Source organism: Maniola hyperantus, chromosome 1 (assembly GCF_902806685.2).
Source record: "Maniola hyperantus chromosome 1, iAphHyp1.2, whole genome shotgun sequence".
Taxonomy (NCBI): Eukaryota; Metazoa; Arthropoda; class Insecta; order Lepidoptera; family Nymphalidae; genus Maniola; species Maniola hyperantus.
In genome coordinates, this window is record NC_048536.1 from 13,796,032 (window position 1) to 13,814,489 (window position 18,458).

The window sequence follows — 18,458 nt, forward strand, 5'->3', positions numbered from 1 at the left end:
ATATGTCAACTGTCACATATAGCAAATATGGCGTGTTTCCCAGATTGTACTCGTAATACTTATCACAAACTCACTGAATTGACTTGTTACACTTGTTAAAAGTTGGAACTGAGCTGCGGTATCGAAGTGAATATGAGTTGTTAGCAATACAGATCAACAAGTAACGCTTCTAGATCTAGAGTATGCAAACGGTATTCTCACTTGTGATCATACGCTGTGTGCTCCGGTGCTCCGGTCACTTTTTTGCGGCAGTGTAAATTGCTCTCCGGGCGCCGCTGGCTAACTGTCAATAAATCATTCCCTATTGTTCTCTTTATTATTGTTTGCGTCTGCCGTTGAGCGTACGGATATATTTACTGCAATACTGTTGCAGTTCTACTGATGGATTTTATGGTGAATGTTATTGGAACGTACCTACGTTATAAATGGAGTTCACGGGAATTTCAAATTTAATCTGCATCGTAATTAGAAATCTGGCGGTATTAATAATCCTGTTTATGTTGGATTAGTTTGTATTTGTATTTGTATTTATTTATTTTTTGATTTAGACGTATACAAGCGCTTACGAATGTCAGATAAGCATAGTACAATACAATAACAAAATAAGTGTACAAAATATGGCATAGAATCTAGATAGTAAGTTACCCAAGCACCTTTTGTTGGTACGAGTTCTCCAAAATAACGATTGCAAGTACATACATAATTTATGATCACGTTTAGTTTTGTTTAAAACAGCATTTGTAACGATGAATTGTTAAAGAAAAAAATTCGATCGATTTTCGTAGTCGACAAAATTATGATGATGTAAAATTTTATAAGTAAACAAACTCATCGTTACATGCCTTAATGTACCTACACCGCAAAATTTATATTGTTTTCTAAAGTCTGTAAAAGTTGTCACTTATCACTAAACAGGCGCCAGGCTCTACAGTCGCCGGTGTAGTATTTATGGCCACCCATATAGTTGGTATCAATGGCAATGTTTAAAAATAAACAACAATAGTTAAAGGCGAACCTAACGCAAATTGTGGTTATTATGAGTTGTGAATAATCAAACAATAACAAAAGTACCTATAAGCATTGTAGTTAATTTATTATATTCTGAGGTTAAAACGGTAGATGCACACTAGTTATCAGGCGCCGAGCAGGCAGCAGCTAGGGCTTGAACTCCGGAATTCCGGTGTTGGTGTAACTCCGGATCTTCGAAAAATTACAGATTCGTTTGTGAAACTGGAGCTATCATAAATTGTACATATAAAATAGAGTAAAACTTATCCAATTTTATCGATAAAACATTTTTAAAAATGTTAGAAAAATCTTACTTTATACATAATAATTTTACCAGGTCGTAAAATAAAGTTTTGTTTTCATTTTTCTAACTGATTTGTTTTATTTCATGCTTAATAGACTTGAACGTTTATTTAAGCGCAAGAAATATTCCAATCAAACGCATTATTTAGTCACATCCAATTTTTTTGATGAAGCTTCAAAACTCCGGAACTCCGGACTTGGAACGCTCAGCATCAAACCCGACTCCGGAGCTGAAAAATTGTCCGATTTTCAAGCCTTAGCAGTGACGCGGTCGAGGTCTCGGGACCGTCGCGTGCGCTGACGCGTGAACCAGCTGATAAGCGTGGGAATCACACCATGCAAGAGGAGTCAGACCGTGCCCATAGAATACCAGTGCTTTATGCTCTACTTGTAGCGTTTAGCAATGCATGTTTCACAATATTTTATGTGAAAAGCCTGCAACGTGCTGTTGAACTGCGAGTCTACGACCAAAAAAAAACTGTGATTGTTAAATAGGAGTTTGTGAATGGAAACGTATTTCCCGTGTGTTGTAGATATGGATATTGATAACGTGAATGTATTAAAAAGTATTTGAAAAAAAAGTCTACAGATACGTACTTTGTCGATACTTTTACGCTTGTCAAAGGCGGTTACTTAATATGGTGAATTTGCTCGGCTTATCCATATCCTGCCTATAGGTGATACGTATATTTAACCTACCACAATACCATAGTTCACTGTAACGATACTAAAATGCAGTTATTAAAATAATGTCTTTACATTACATTTTACTAGCATTGTTTAGGATCTAAATTAGATGGGATGACGTATTCGGTATTCCGCTTTTTAACCGACTTCAAAAAAGGAGGAGGTTCTCAATTCGTCGGAATCTTTTTTTTATTTTTTTTTTTTTATTTTTTATGTATGTTCCCCGATTACTCAAAAACGCCTGGACCGATTTTGAAAATTCTTTTTTTGTTTAAAAGGGTATACTTCAAAGTTGGTCCCATTTCAATTTGGTGAAGATCTGATGAACATCTTCGAAGATAGATACTGGAACTCCTCAACGGATAAGAGTAAATTGTTCGCGATCAGTGTAATAGCTTAGTAAACAGTAGATTTTTAACCAGTCATAGCATAATTCCATGGGGCCACTAAAAATTGTGAAATAAAAATTTTTTACAAAAAAAATAAAAACCGACTTCGTTACATAAACACTAAAAATTGAAAATTTGAATTGAAAATTATTTTTCAATTTTTAGTGTTTATGTAACGAAGTCGGTTTTTATTTTTTTTGTAAAAATTTTTTATTTACCTACCCACTCCAATTAATCCTATCCACGAGCTGAATGACAACTATTAGGTAATTGGAGTTAAAGGTAATTGGAGTTAATAAAGATATAATACAACGTAAACACTTGCGTAGAATTTTCGTTGTTTACATTACTAAATGCTCAGTACATAGATAAGTGTAGAGCGAGGGTAACCACCACTGAGTCATTCATAACTGTCATACTCGTGGTATGATTCAAAGGCTCTCAGCACAAAAGGATGCGGGTTTGCTCGCGCTGTCGTAGAGTCAACAACCTGCGCTCTAGACGCACTTGAAGGCACTATTAAATGATTGTTCAATGAAATCCAATTCACATTTCACCCTGTACGCGGAAGATATCCAAGTTCAGTTCAGTCTGTATAAGATATAAGATAAATGTATTTTTCATACACAGAACATTCATACGCAAAACAAGAGTCACATTAGAGGCTTTTTTTACTATGTGTGTTTTTGGGGAACAAGAGATGAAATAATTATTTTATAATTTGCAAATTGCAAGATATCAATGTATTTAGTCAATATCAAGAGACGTATGACGAAAACAGTCATAAGAGAGGACATAATTTATACATATTTGATCTTGTGCACTACCTGCAGAGAAACTGGTTGTTAATAGTTGTTTTTCTATTGCCTGTCTGTGTTCTACTTGTCACTGATAAAGTTAGAGAAATCTATCACCTGTTGATATTGCAGGGACTAATAACCGATCAGTGAAAAGTGACTTGCCCGCGGTCATCACGCAATGTTTTGCGCGTGCCCTGAATAGCGATGTCAGCTGAATGCTGATCCATTAGGTTAAATTGAGGCGCCAGCTCCAAATTGCAACCCACAGACGGCAACATACTTAACTGATCAGTTATTTTATTTTTAGCACCCTATAGTTTCTTCTTACGAAGTAGTTACAAACTTGCTTCGCTGTTTGCCGGGTTAAATCTATTTTTTGCTATGAATCGAGTAGGTAATATTAAATTGAAACGGTTTGTGGCTAAATTATCTACACTTCTACACTAACACTATAAAGTCGTAAAGTTTGTAAGTTTGGATGTTGGGGTAATCTCCGGAACTAATGATCTGATTTTAAAAGTTCTTTAAATGATACAAGGCTAGCTACATTATCGCCGAGTTTTAAAGGGTATTATTAGGTAATTATATCACGCAGATGAATTCGCGGTCTGAAGCTAGTACTTCACAAAGTTAAGCATAGCCTCTCTAACTCTATCTAAAGTATATATGTATTATGAGATTGCACCACAATGTTTTCTTCAGTGCTGATAAGGTTTATAATTTTTGCCCCATATACAAATACTTAGAGGAAGGAGAATGCTTAAGTTTATTGTATACCTACAGCATTATCATTTTATGTCTTACATTACTGGATCTTCGATCCTTGCATTTTCATGATCCCACAACATCATAAATATTTTTTTATTGGATTCCGAGGCTTAAATTTTACATTCAATGGCCAAATGTATTTCTGTAACTGTTTTACAACAGGTCACGTCTGGTCAGGCACCGTTCTGCATTATGCATTATCACTTGCAGTCGCGCCATCAACACAGTCACCAGGGCTCACGATGCGTGACGGTGTTGGGAGATTTGCAGATAAAATTGCATCCATTCATAACGTCATGAACCTATTGAATATGTGCTTCCGTTTGGAAAGCGTGACAACTCCACGTTTGGAAATTTATTTGTATACGTCGGTTGGGATCAGATTCTACATTTCTAATCTGTAAGCAAATGACTTATCATGTGCCATTTTAACTTTATATGTCAATTGTCATGTCAAAAGTACGATTTTAGTCCTTATTTTAAGGATGAACCGTACTTTTGACATGACAGTTGAACTGTATAGTTAAAATGGCGCCTGAGAAGTCATTTTGTATGGACTATACACCTTGTGAACCTGTACCGTCATCAAATTATATTAATATATTCAGTCATATTTCTTGACAATACGGGGATTAATAATAACTACACTTGTCGTCACTAACATCAACAATGATTAGCGTAATAAAGGCTACAATTTTGTTTTTTTGGTTTTTTAACGTTTCAAATTTTGGACGCCCAGGCGCGATGATAGCAAGTGAAGAGTGTAAAAGAACTATTCCAATCACAAGTTTTGAATTAACGATGTTCCGTTTAAAAAGGTAGTTATAGACAAGCCTAAATACATATTTGTAGGTAAATCTTTAGTATTGAAATAATACTTAATGAAGTTTTGAAATTATATGCACTTCCTAATGGTGATACGGTGTCGACGAACGCAATTCGATAAAGATAAATGTCAATAGTGCTTTCAAAGGCAACCGATAAATCAGGCGTCTGGACTAATTACTATCTGTGAGGATAAATCTTGCTCTATTACACACGCTGCTATGTTCACGCTACATATAATAGTTACTTTATAATAATAATTGATTACTTAAAAGTACAACTTTAGTTAGGAATTTAATAAAAGCTATTTTCGACACCAATCAAATCAAAATTTCTTAACAGTCAAACTTAATAACGGCATTATGTTTGTTCTGTTAGGTGCTGCTATGACTGAATTTTACAAAAAAACTTGGTACTACATCTTTACTGACCTCGAATTTAATCCATAATATCTTATATTATAAAATATATATCAACTACTTACTAAGCAACTAAAAAGTTTCCGTTAGTAATTTCACGGATTCTAAAAACTTTTTCAGAAAATCTGTATTTTTTTATATTTTTCATTATTATTTTTGAGTGACTGTCTGTTGTATTGTAACTGTAGTAACATGTTTAGGTGTCCTTTGTCATAATATGATTTATATCCTTAGTCAGGTCCGATTTCCTAGGTATTTATTTGATATAGATTAGAATTGTATTTAAGATGCATGATGACCGCTTTGACAAAATGTAAATTGTAGTTAATAATTGCCCCCGAGTGAGAATAAATCCAGATATTTCTAGTTTTATATTAACACCTAGATAAAAATCTATGACCCAGTTCTGTATAACTGAATCATTCAATGACTATTCATACATAATATTTATAATGTGCCCGTCATATTATTAATAGGTAATTTTGCTTTTTATTTATCACTGTAATCAAAACAGAAAATATTATAGAATTTCACTAAAAATTATTCAGATCCCGTATTCACGACCCAGTATGACCTTTACAGCCTCTAAAGAGCAAGACAGTACTATGGTTTTCATTAAGATGTCATTTTAACTGTCGTGTATAGTTTTTATATTCAATCTCATTTGTATACCTATAAAGATTCGAAATTATTGCACTTGTTTATTATGGTGCCTAGTTAGTAGTTATGCACAGTGTTTAATGTACCTACAATCTACATCCTTCTTATTTTACAAACATCTTATCCAAAGCGATAAAAGTACAAGTAGGATTACATAATAAAAATGCACGTAAGGCGGATGCCGGAATGGAGGATGACAATCTGCGGCTCCCCACGATTTGCGACAACAAGCAGCAAGGTCGTCGTCTGATTGTCGATAATAGTGCCACTTATGATATGTCATACTGATACACTGGCGACACTAGCCCGGTTACACAAGTCTATTATTTGATTACCTAAATATTTCTATCATTATCACCTTGAAAGTGAGACGCGTCATCAAAAAGTACTATGTCATCAACTCCCTCGTATGAATTTATGTTGTGGCTTATTGTATCTAATACAAACAAGCAAACGTTTCGAATGTGTTTAAGTTAAATTTTCTAGTCCTGCCCTTTTCTTGTTAACCCTGAAACAAACTTGTCAATTTTTCTTCTGTTACATCATTACAAAATTTAACTAAACCAGCTTAACGAGTTTTGTGTAAGTGGGCCTTAGTATTTACCTTCATTTACTTATTAATTTCACCAACATTAGAAACCGAATACATACTGCATACTGCCGTTGCAAGTTTATGCAATCTAAGCCTATTTACAATCTATCTTCATATTGGTTCTATAATACGGACCAAGAGCTTACTTAAGTTATTCAAAAAAGTGCAGACGCAATAACATGCTCATATCGTTGACGTAAGAAACCGTATATCAAATGCACTTATCATACTTTGAGTTGTTTATTCCATCCTGGCTCTTGACAGGATAATACATAATTACAGTGGGCACACGCTCTCGTGCGGGTAGTGAAATGAACTATTTTTAGATTGGTGACGACATCAGCAAAGAATCCCATTGAATTGACAATTTTGTTGTTTTTTGCGTTCGTCTCGCTTTGATAAGTTGATCTTCAATAGTATTATTTGCGGTATCGTTTCTTTTAATCGCTTCTGAATTATAGAGCTCTTTAAAATAATAATAATAATAATCAGCTATTGAATTTCAAATGACAATTAATTACCTTTAAAGGATCCGCTATAAGAATTCCAGTTTTGTTGTATAATAATTGTATTTCCAAATCTGTAACAATTCAAACAAAAACAATTAGACTAAAATCATTAAATGGCTAAATGAAGTACTGTACCTACTAATGTAAAATTGCAATGAAATACTAGTTTAAATATAGGGAGTGCTGCAAGGCAGATGTCTAATTAGATCTTGTACTTTGCTTTACAGTATACGCAATTAGTCCTTGTATTACTCATAGTGCATTCTGGTCTATTTTATTCTACGAATACGATTAAGGTTAATCTTTCTTTTCAATTAAGCCATTACTTTCATCTGCCTTTTCTAATGTGTAAACTGAGTACTTACAAGTTATTCTATTAAAGCTACGTTTGCGGTTAACCAAATGTAATGAAATGGAAACTGACTATGGTTTCTTCAGTTACCGCACAATTAGTTAAGTAGTTCAACATTGAAGCGGTCTATGTATAAACGTCCAAAGCCACATAATATGTACCTACAGATTACAGTCTAGAAGACCAGTCACCATCATCATCATGATCAACCCATCGCCGACCCACTACTAAGCACGGGTTTCCTCACAGAATGAGAAGAGTTTGGGCCATAATCCGCCACGCTGGTGGATGTGGATTGGCAGACTTCACGCACCTTTTAGAACATTATGAACAACTCTCTGGCATGCAGGTTTTCTCACGATGTTTTCCTTCATCGTTAAAGCAAGTGATAATTAATTGAGTTAGAGCCTAAAGGTGCGCATCTTTAGGCACCGACCTCCAGAGTTGGAGGCTGACGTCTTAACCCCTAGGTTATTACCGTTCTAATACCGCATGGTTTTTGTGAAAATTTCACAATTCGTAAAATTACACCCAAGACAAGTACATATTATATCAAATTAAAAATACAGCTTTACGTCCGCAAGCTACGTAAAATAACGTTATCTTATAAACAACCGTGTCTTGTTAGTGCTTATATTTTGCGCGAATGCGTCACATAGCATCAGCAAATGTGATAATGCAGTCGTTATGCAGCGGTAGGTTGGCCTTCGCCACGGCAACGGACCCATTGTGACTGGTTACAATAAACACTTAAAGAAACCAGATATCTGCCTTTGTACACAACATCTCGAGTTTAATAATTTGAAATACACGCTGAGCATCTAATTGACTGAAGCGCTGTTACGAAATAAGCTTTATTTGACTTCATTTCCTCAACATATTCCAGTAAAGATTAAAATTATCAAAATTTTTGTCATTGTGACAGGCTTCGAAGTTTTAGAAACGACATCTTTAGAAAGTCCAAATCCACGCACTGGGAGTCGATGAAAAATGCTAGTCCGTGTTCATAATATTTTTTTCCAAATGTTTTTGCAGATTTTGCGGTTCGCATTACTGTCCTGAATAATTGCTTAGTTAACCACGAAAACGCACATGTGTAGGGATTTCCAATAGGGGAATCCGATCACAACACCCCACATCGACAGGGGTCAAATAACCGAAGAGACGCCATGTATTTTGGCTCTTATTTATACTAAGCAAATGTTGTCGTGAGTGTCCTTTGTCTGTGGCGTATTATTCCCCGATTCGACCTTCTGTATTAACGTATGTCATTTAGACAAGATAAGGTTGCGTCCGACCGCCAAATCCCAAATTAGCTGCTATAATCTCATAGCCCTTTGTCCAATAGAGTTATTTATTAGAACGGGTCACTGATTTCAAAGGCTTGTGAAAATATTTAATGGGTTGGAATTTCAATTCGGAACTCGTGAATGAGTTTACTTTTATCGTTTTATTACAATCGTTGGCCCACGAGGATGGTAAATTTTTTGGCAAATGAATTTATTTGTTACAAGAGTATTTTAACTAAACTAAAGTGTAGTAATCCAGAATGTAACATATCAAACGCATGTTGTGTTAGATGCATAACATAGGTTTACGCTTTAGGTTAAATTACATTCACGTTTACACGTTCTTTAAATGTGGATTGATCGGTAGGGACAATTATATCTAAGCATTCGAATTTATAGTAAGGAATTTGCTTTTTTAACTCCGTGGGAACGCTTTGATTTTCCGGGAATAAAAGTAGCCTATGTCCTTCCCCGGGATGTAAGCTAACTCTGGAATTTTTTCATCAAAATTGGTTAAACTGTTGGGCCGTGAAAAGCTAGCAGAAAGACAGACAGACTGGCAGACAGACAGACAGACACACTTTCACATTTATTATATTAGTATGGAGTATGGATTTCTAAAATAAATTACTTAATAACATCTAAATAGTGTGAAGTGGCATGTGAAAACCGTTGAAAACGCAGGGGATGTAGGTAAACTGCGTAGTTCTTGTGTTGCTATGGTAACTCCCCGCACGTGGTTCGCCATTTTGCTCAGTGGCTGCGAACCAAACGGAAGTATACGACGTTAATTTGCGACAATCACCAAACCCCTACCATTATTCCATTAAAATTTATCCTAATCAGCTGCAATTTGTGATGTTGCAGACAGCAGAACACAGTTATTATGAAACTTAACATAAAAACAAAATCAAAAAAACTTAAAAAAGGTACAATAATTTTCTAATGTGTAAGACTTAGCCATTGAACTATGTGTTCCTAGCGTAAATTTTTGATCTTTCTGTTTACAGACAGAAATTTGTTGTCCCATCTCCCCTATTTTTTGTAACAATCGCAGGATTTCGTCACTATTTCAAAGAGTCTCTCGTGATGAGGGTGTGATTGTGCGGCTACTCCCCCACTTTTAATTGCATTTTATTTATTCAGACTCGTAGTACCCTCTGATTTCGCCTAACCAGTCCAAAGGGTCGATTTAGATGCTCATTAGTTTATCCTCGCGTTTCAACTAAATTCAATTAGAAAACTATGTACTCGTATGTTGTTCCTTTTTGCAACACTCTAGTAAGGGTTCTTTTAATTACTTTTGGTTAAAGGATAAAGGCTTACAATAAGTCATTAGTATATATTGTTTATTATTCTAATGTAAACCTAACCTATTCAAAACATTTATTTGGAATTTCTACATCATCCTACGTTTGCGTACTTACTTCAAATATGACCAAATAATCATGTACAAGTGTACTATAATTATTGACTGGCATATTCCAACATACATATTTTGTGTCCATAAGATTGTGAAAATTTTATGGTAATTTTCAAGATGCTTTCCCCTCTTTTTGGAATTTATGTCAAGAGCAAAGTTTAACTTTTGCTGATGTCATACCTGCTGGGTAATAAAAACACCCCTTCTTGCTCTGCAATCGATACCAGGGTACATTACGTATTTATTACCAAGCCGGGTCTTGGGATCGTTGCAAAATGGAAATGCGTCTTGAAACTTCCGGGTTCGACGGGCATGTTTGATTTTATCTGAGGGCTCTAATTCTGTGCTTAGTGCCGTAATTTTACTATTATGGCGAGTCGTGTCATGATTCTACCTACATTATTCTAATCTTTATATCTTCTATGTAGAATGTAGATACGCAACTGTTGATATAATTATTGGACAGCTGTCATTATATAACATAATGTTGCAATTCTTCAATCTTAGAGCTAAATTAACAGATTGCTTACTAGGTACTTATTTATTTAATCAACTTCCATAATAATGCTTACTTACCGAAAATTAATTACATTAGTCCAATATAAGCGCAATAGCTGCAGAAAGCCGTTGGAGGCCCTAACGCACAGACCCCTTTCAAAGTCAGCGGTAATTACTGTCGCCTAACTTTACCCAAACAAACTGCTCCAATAAACACCGCAATATCTCACTAATTAACTTCCTAAGTTGTTGGAGTTGCCGTCAGCCGTCACAAAGTTAATACTGCTATGAACACATTGAATAAAGTAATAATATTGAAGCTTTTGATGCTATGGCGCGAAGTAGGTCTGGAATTCAGGAAGGGTGACGTCGAATATCGAATGCGGTTGCATTTGTTGAAAAGTCATATAAGTTCTACGTCACTGTTTTTATTTAGCTTAGTGTTACTTTATTCGCAAGAAAATCTAAATATGTAATTTAGTAAAATTATTATAGAACATTACCTACATTAGAGCCAAATCATTCCACGAATCTCTGCTTTTAGGTTTTTGTACCTAACCCTAAGGCCAGAAGATAAGTTATCTATCCGCTTCACAAAAACCTGGTAAAGCGAAAATACTGGAAATGAATTTTAAAATTTAACAGACAATTTATTTTGAGCTCATGACTCATCCCTATTAACTTGCAAAGGGTACAAAACCAGTCATCCAGCTACTACAATCTCTTAACAGTTTTAATGACGTCATTTTCTGCTTACGTGAGTCAACTCTGGCATGAATGAATCAATAATAACTAATAAGAGTTCCCGGTCTCTTAATTGAAACTGGGATTAGCAAATTACGTACTGCTACATCTCGTTATTGGAATATAATTGGAGTAGGTAGCTCGTAACGTTATTCAAGAGAATTCGTATGAATTATGTAGTCATTACCTATTTTGGGTTGCAAAAATGCGGTACAAGCAATTGTAGGATAACGGCTCAAGTCGTGAGGGCGGGTCGATGAACGCGGCTCATTGTGACTCATCGGTCACCACCGCATCTTCAATTCTCAATACATTCGCAAACCTTTACTGAAACTGCAAATCAGTGTGCAGATGAAACAAAGATGAACGAGACTCGGTTCTCCGTTACGTAACAAATCAATGCGTAGTTGGTAGTTTTCCTCTGTCTTTTCTTTTTGTCTTCATTTACTGAAAACGTTTGTCTTAAGTTCAATTGAAGACCTTCAGTAATAATAGTTCTACGATAGTTAGCACATAACTTCGATAAAAGAACAACTCCGCGTATTCATTCATTAATGAATGCCATAATAATGGCGTGATTGGAAAGCTTTGCATTCACCTCTGCAGCAGTTATTAAAAGATATGCACGGAATATTAAAGTGATTGAAGAGTCTCTATGAAGAAATGTTTTTATTTGATGTTCCCGTTAATATGAATGGTTTCGATCCATTGACGTAATGAACACCATCAAAGCCGAAGATATAGATGAACAATTATTGACCTTTACACTATTTATAGATTATAATCGACTCCAATCAATTTAAAATCAAAAAGAACAATAAATTTCAATCCCAAAATGACGAATTTAGTTAAAGATTACATTGCGGCATAGCTGATGTATGTATGTATTAATTCTTATTTGTATTCTAAAGTTATAACTCTTGCTGCAATAAGTTCCTCGCTGCATACTTGTATGCAATTAACGTTGATAAATTATCATCGGTTAGCACACATGTGTTTGAATATCTAAGCGATTAATTCCTTGCAATTATTTTTCCATTCAAGGTAAGATCACACGAAATACGTGTCGATTTATGTTCTGGTTAACCTCGACATTTCTAGAAAATTTAATCAGAGTTTTGAGGTCGCATGAATTAAAAAAATTAATTTCTTAGAAAAATATAACAGATTACTAACGTCTCATAATTTGCAAGCGAGATAATAACGTGCGTAATAAGAAATGGTTGACTGGTGAAGCATGCGCTAACGGGAGTCACACTCGAAGTGCAATCGTTACATGATATTCCGAAATAATATCGTTGTAATTACATATGTCTCTCGGAGATATCCTTACTTGCAATAATATAGATGCAATCAGTAGATACAATTTTATCGACTAGTATAGTTGGAAGATCCCCCACTAGGTGGGCAGACGGCATCAAACGAGTCGCAAGGAACCGCTGGATTTAGGTGGCGGAATACCGTGGCGTATGGAAGTCCCTACCAGAGACCTATGTCCAGCAGTGGAAGTTTATCGGTTTATAATGATGATACTGTATATAAGTAACTAATGTTAAAATGTAAAATGAATACATTTGAAGAAATCTTCATATAGAATGTATCGATATTATATTAGCGGTAATATAAATAAAGATGGTGAGTTTATTGCGGTAGACGTGGGTTAGGTACATTCAGCCCCTTGAACTCTGAAGAGCGGTTTACGATCAATGCTATACAGAAATAGTTAGATCATATCCCTTTGTACTTCAACAAATATTTGAGCTTATAAATGTTAAATGCTATAAAAACGGCGATAGTGACGTATAAAAAATAATTTAAACATAACACCAAGAAAAGATTATGATCTGGATCCAAACAAACAACAAAAACTTTAATAATAGGCAGTCTGCAAATTTAAAGTATGTATACAAAACGTGAGTAAGATGGATAAGATTTTTGCTTGAGAAAGTTGTCTTCCAGACTTTTCTTATTACGGTAAACTTTTTGATTCCGCACCTGAGGCTGCGGCGGTACACAATGTTTGTGCTCGTCTGGTGGAAGTAAAGGGTACTTTGCTCAAGTCGGTGCGCGCGTTCAACTCTTGCGGTAGCGGCGTGCAAGTCAAGAGCTTGTTAAACTCAACACGTCTCGTGAAGATGTTGCTACACTAGCGAGGAATAGTTATATCTCTGTATTTACACTTTACAGCGTACTTTATGTAGCTAACTATAAATCGCTAAGACAGGTTTACGAAAGTTTACATAACTTATGTGTTATATTTCCGCTTAAAATGTGAATGAGGTTCATTAAATCAACGCTGGTTTAATTATCATGTTCTAAGTTATTTATTGTTATCACAAATCATTTTTATTTCGTATGCTTGTTTGGCTTTTAAAACATTTTGAAATAGAAGATATCGGCTGATAATAGATATGAGGTGCAATTACCACAAATTCTGTGTAGTTTTTATACTACATAGATTTAATACCACTTTGGTATTCATTATAACTGACAAATATAAAACTTTACGTGCGATGATTCCGAATCGTGGTTTGAATATAATCAGTTGTCAGTTAGTTCATACATTTGTAATCTCGACACGTGTATATACTTGTATGCTATACCTTTTATTGTTACGCTCTTGTTACAATTATTATTCTCTATTGTTTTAATAGAACTACGTTCCGACTTCCATAATCGATTTAGGTCGATTTCCATTAACTGACAATTTCTTCGTAATAAGTTAAAAAATATAGCTGTATCTAATCAAAAGAATTAATAGAAATCCAAAAGCTCTAGAAGTAAAAACTTGATCTCATTAGATATAATAATCGATGAACTTCATAATGGAGTTCGTTCAAAATTGAACACCGTTATCTCCGTGCTCAGTGTTAAATTCCAAAGGAAATTCGTGCTTTTAACCACAAACTGGGCTTTTGTCAGCTTCAACGAGCCGCCTAGCTTGGTTTACAAAACGTTTTCTCCGCCGCAATTTATAAAAGGCCGCTTAAAATATATTCACTATGAAGAATTTATTTCCGACTGGAATTAAAATCTTTTTGCTGGAAAGAGCCAAATTACCTTAAAATTGCTGCTATATTTGATGATGGAATTTATAAAAAGTAACTTAAGTGCTTTTTAAAGTATCCGAGTAATATGCTTTGAGGCTGCTTATAATAAATGGGCTAGAAAATAATAGCGGGACTGGTAAAAGGTGGTATCATGGGCCATTATGTGAGTAGTTGGCGTTATTCGAGACGTTTTAATAGTGGCATGTCGGTTCCCGGGAGAGTGCTATAGCTCGACAGCGCAGCGGGTAACGGAAGAGTTGGTACTCGGTTCACAATTAGTGCGTTATCCCGTTACCGACGCATTGTCCGCTTCAATACTCGTCTAGTAATATTCCTTTGTGCACTTCAAATGGAAGGTTCTCTGGGTGTTTGTTTTGCGTTTTGTGTTTCACCATTGTTTGGCCAATAAAGTTATTTAATGTTTGCGAGTTAACGGAAACGATTATTTCGTTCAGGTTATTGTTAGAGTTCAAAACTTTCAACACGGGTTCGTTCCTTTCGTTTGTTGTTTTTCCAATAAGAGCAGGATGCTTAAAATTGATTACTCATTAAAGTAACTTGCATTTGTTTTCTCTCTTCGTATGTTCAATCGCCAGATACAAACTACAATTTATATGTAACAAAGTTTTATTGTAATTGGTGTAATTAAAAACTATAAACTACCGTTAATAAACTGTGCGACCGCTAAAAGGGACCTACAGGAAGTGGATCACCATGAATTGCAATGGCTTCCGGAATATTTATCGTACCACCATTGATAAAATGTGCTGTAATTGTATCATTATAAAAAGTACTTATTTTGCAATGACTATGACTCGTATGTTTGGTATCTATTTTTTTCTCTAAAATCATAGAAAACCACTTTAAAATTATATGTCGATGTTTTTATTTAAAAGCATAGAAAAATAGTGCATAAAAATAAGCTACATGATAGAAAGCTGATAGATAGTCGAAGCGAAATAAAAATAGGCAAGACATATTAAATCGAGGAGCAAAAGACTAAACGGGAAAAGGGAAGGTTGTTAGCTGCGGCCCGGGCGAGTCCTTGCCAGCAACCTTCAGGATATAGACCGACCTTGGTCTATTTAATTTAGCTTTATTGGATTTACTAATGGAACGTTCAGAGCATATTCTTGTGCTAAGACTGCCTACAATTTAATCAAAACTCTCTGATGTAAAGAACGGTTATATTATTTTGGAGCCGATAGATAGCTACGTAACAAAATGGTAAATGGTTTATATGGTAAATCGTAAATGGATTATATAAGCGATTTGTAATCTTATGCTTTTAAGACTACATTGATTTATCATCAAACATATTGTATTTCTGACATCACACTATGTATAATATTATAAAGGCGAAAGTTTGTATGTGTGTGTGTGTGTGTGTGTGTGTGTGTATGTTTGTTACTCCTTCACGCAAAAACTACTGGACGGATTTGGCTGAAATTTAGAATGAAGATAGATTATACCCTGGATTAACACATAGGCTACTTTTTATCCCGGAAAATCAAAGAGTTCCCGCGAGATTTTGAAAAACATAAATCCACGCGGACGAAGTCGCGGGCATCAGCTAGTAAAAAATAATTTTGTGATTTTAATACCTCATACAGCCAAACGTTTACTCCCTTGCATGATTTGTAACGGAAGTCTAAGAAAACTATACTACTAGGTGCACTCAATAACCTTTTACATGAGACTAGGCCGATCTCTGCGTAAAAGGCTAGATACAATCTGCGCTCGCTCGCATGCATTGCATTCTCGTTACCAAATATCGCACTAGCTTCAGGCTTTCACTTAATTCTTCAGGTTTCAATTAACATATAAGTAACTTTTTATTGCTTTATCGTAATAGGTACTAGTACATGTTCTTGCCTTCGTGAGTATATCAATTTAAAAAGGTTGTAGAATACATAAATATTCATAAGTTTCACATCCATATTATAAACTAATATTATAAATCTCTGTCTGCTAGCTTTTCAAAACCCATCCGTTTCCGATTTTGACGTTTGGTAGGTACATAAATATCTTGCATCCCGAAGAAAGACAATAGGCCACTTTTTTGACCCAGAAAATCAAAAGGTTTCCACGGGATTGTTTAGAAAATCTAAATGCACATCAAAGAAGTCGCGGGGATCATCTATTTGGTACAGTGATAGCTTGCATGCCTGAAACAAATATATAAGCTACTTTTTATCGGAAAATCAGAATTCCTTCGGGCTTAAATAAAACACGAAACTTACCCGGACGTAGGTACTAGGTATAGTCAAAAGCAATCATCTATAGTAACTATAGTACGCGACAGGTTGAAATGGCAATCGGGGAGGGAACGCCCCGCACACCCCCGCGCTAACCCGGTGCGGGTGAGCGTAGGTGACTGCCATCTCATCCTGTCGCGGACTAAAGATGATGCTGTGTAATGAACTAGATTCTAATTGAAGAATAGGTACCTATTTCTGGTAGTTTCATCTATAGAATGTTATTTATCGTTGTGTCGTATATGTTGTTGAATCTGTCCTGGACTCCGTACTAGTGAAAGTTTAACTAGTGAAAATTCAATAGTCTTTCTATTATTGCTAAGTTTTTATTTTTAGCTTATCAAAGTCTTTCAGTTTTTAATAGCCTAGGTAGATTATTGAGGAAATGGGATTCGTTCCAAGGGCGGATATTAAATTATAGCCGGTAGTGTGAATGGACATGGTGCGGGTCCTTTTGTATCCATATTTTGTGTTAGCTGCAGCCATTGTAGTCGCAACTACAAGGTTGTTTAAATAGACATGCTTCACAATTTTATACAATACAAATGTCAATTCCAATACATTAGGTAGGTTTATCATGCGCTTACCGGGTATTAACATACACGTAACGGCTACTTTCGGCGGCTACAACAATTTAACATGATAGGTTATCACAAGTATTAGCTTATTAAACGGTTGAATGGCAGTGAACACGTGGTTGCGCACGCGCCAATACTTAATAGTTGTAGGAGGGCGCGTAACTGACTTTGGAGACAAGCTGTTTAATATTCCCGCATGGCTTGTTAGACACCTGTTACGTCCACCTGTGCTAATTAAGGTGCTCACTCAAATGCGCACACACATCATAAAAACCTTAGGTATGCTTTGTTGTGCTTCAAGAGTTAAATTGTATCAGTTTTAACTTGAGCGTTCATCATCATCATGATCAACCCATCGCCGGCTCACTACAGTTTTTTTTTTTAAATATATTAAAAGAATATTAGCCTTGTTAAATGACTAATATTCCCCTTTCCTCTCCAACTTAGCGTCAGGCTTGTGCTAGGAGTAGGTACGACAATAGTGCAACGGGCGGGGTTTGAACCGTCGGCCTTTCGGTTTTCAGTCCACTCCTTTACCGGTTGAGCTATTGAGGCTCTAAGTGCACAGTGCACGGGTCTTCTCTCAGAGTGAGAAGGATTTTGATTTTTGACCATAGTCTACTACAATTTGAGAACATTATGCAGAACTCTCAGGCATGCAGGTTTCCTCACGATGTTTTTCTTCACCGTTAAAGCAACTGATATTTAATTATTTAAAACGCACATAACTCCGAAAATTTAGAGTCGCGTGCCCGGGATCGAACCGCTGACCTCCGATTAGAAGGCGGACGTCCTAACCGCTAGGCTATCACAGCTTTTTCTACTTGAGCGTTAGGTAGTAAAATTGCGACGCTTTTTGTTCATGTGGACGACCTCAAACTAAAAATACAAGTCATTCTAATAAGAATAGTACACCAAGAAGCGTCCGCGCGTGTTCATTTAATTTCCTCGCATTGGCCGTGATGAAGCGCTAGTTGGTTAAGTGCGAGTGCTTAATTAATTTCACCGAGCTTCGTTACGGGTACATTATCCAGACGGTTTAATAACACCTTTTATTCATCATACATCTTAAGCGAATAAACGGATGTCGCAATGTAAGGCATTGTAACAAATATTTGTTGCAAAAGGTGCTGGAGATTATATTACGAGTCACTATAGGTTTTACGTGACTGTTAAAAATTCTGAAAATCTTATTTGAAACGTTGAATTTTACTTTGAGTACCTACGAGTCATCAGTAATTTTCCCAAAATTGTTTTCATTTTATTGTGTCTGAGCATAATGCGGTCTTTAATTTTGCCAAGGCTG

At 35.6% G+C, this 18,458-nt stretch overlaps 2 protein-coding genes across 4 annotated transcripts in view; one reads left to right on the forward strand and one right to left on the reverse strand.

Annotated features, from left to right (window-relative positions):
- Nucleotides 1-18,458, forward strand: part of Miga (mitoguardin) — a 62,990-nt gene that overhangs the window by 24,490 nt on the left and 20,042 nt on the right. The gene's annotated exons all lie outside the window — the stretch shown is intronic.
- Nucleotides 1-18,458, reverse strand: part of LOC117985372 (protein unzipped-like) — a 36,227-nt gene that overhangs the window by 12,132 nt on the left and 5,637 nt on the right. The window contains exon 2 of one of the 2 annotated variants that reach the window (XM_034972076.2): nt 6,973-7,031. The exons of the other annotated variant lie outside the window; for it this stretch is intronic. The gene's annotated coding sequence lies outside the window, so the exon portion shown is untranslated. The remainder of the gene's footprint in view (nt 1-6,972; nt 7,032-18,458) is intronic. 2 annotated transcript variants of the gene reach the window in all.